Genomic DNA, 1038 nt, shown 5'->3' on the forward strand with positions numbered 1-1038 from the left:
GAAGTAACCCTGAGAGTCAATGAGGACGAGTTTAAGTTGAATGTTGTCAAAGCTATACAGCATCCAGACACCCAAAATGACTGCATGAGCGTTGATCTTATTGACTCTCTGGTAAAAGAAGTCAATATGGCTGAGAGTCTCGAATCAGAGCTAGAAGAAATCTTTAAGGATGTTTAGCCTGATCTGGAGAAATCAGAGAAAATAATAAAACCTCTGAAAATCCCTCAGGAAGAGGAGAAACCTCCTAAACCCGAGCTCAAACCATTACCACCATCCCTGAAATATGCATTTCTGGGAGAAGGTGATACCTTTCCTGTAATCATAAGCTCTACCTTAGAGCCACAGGAAGAGGAAGCACTAATTCAAGTGCTAAAGACACAGAAGACAGCTCTTGGGTGGTCCATCAGTGATCTTAAGGGCATTAGCCCAGCCAGATGTATGCAGAAGATCTTATTGGAGGGTGACGCCAAACCAGTGGTTCAACCACAAAGGCAGCTGAATCCAGCCATGAAGAAAGTGGTGCAGAAAGAGGTCACTAAGTTACTAGAGGCTGGGATTATTTATCCTATTTCTGATAGCCCCTGGGTAAGCCCTGTCCAAGTCGTCCCTAAGAAAGGTGGCATGACAGTGGTCCATAATGAAAAAAATGAACTGGTTCCCACAAGAACAGTTACAGGGTGGCGTATGTGTATTGATTACAGAAGGTTCAATACAGCCACCAGAAAGGATCATTTTCCTTTACCATTCATAGACCAGATGCTGGAAAGACAAGCAGGTCATGAATACTACTGCTTTCTGGATGGATATTTAGGTTATAATCAAATTGCAGTAGATCTCCAGGATCAAGAGAAAACAGCATTCACATGTCCATCTGGAGTATTTGCATACAGAAGGATGCCATTTGGCTTGTGCATTGCACCTACAACCTTTCAAAGGTGCATGCTCTCAATTTTCTCTGATATGGTGGAAAAATTTCTAGAAGTCTTCATGGATGACTTTTGGTATTTGGAGACTCATTCAGCTCCTGTCTTGACCATC

This window comes from Arachis duranensis, chromosome 1 (genome assembly GCF_000817695.3).
Source record: "Arachis duranensis cultivar V14167 chromosome 1, aradu.V14167.gnm2.J7QH, whole genome shotgun sequence".
Lineage (NCBI taxonomy): Eukaryota > Viridiplantae > Streptophyta > Magnoliopsida > Fabales > Fabaceae > Arachis > Arachis duranensis.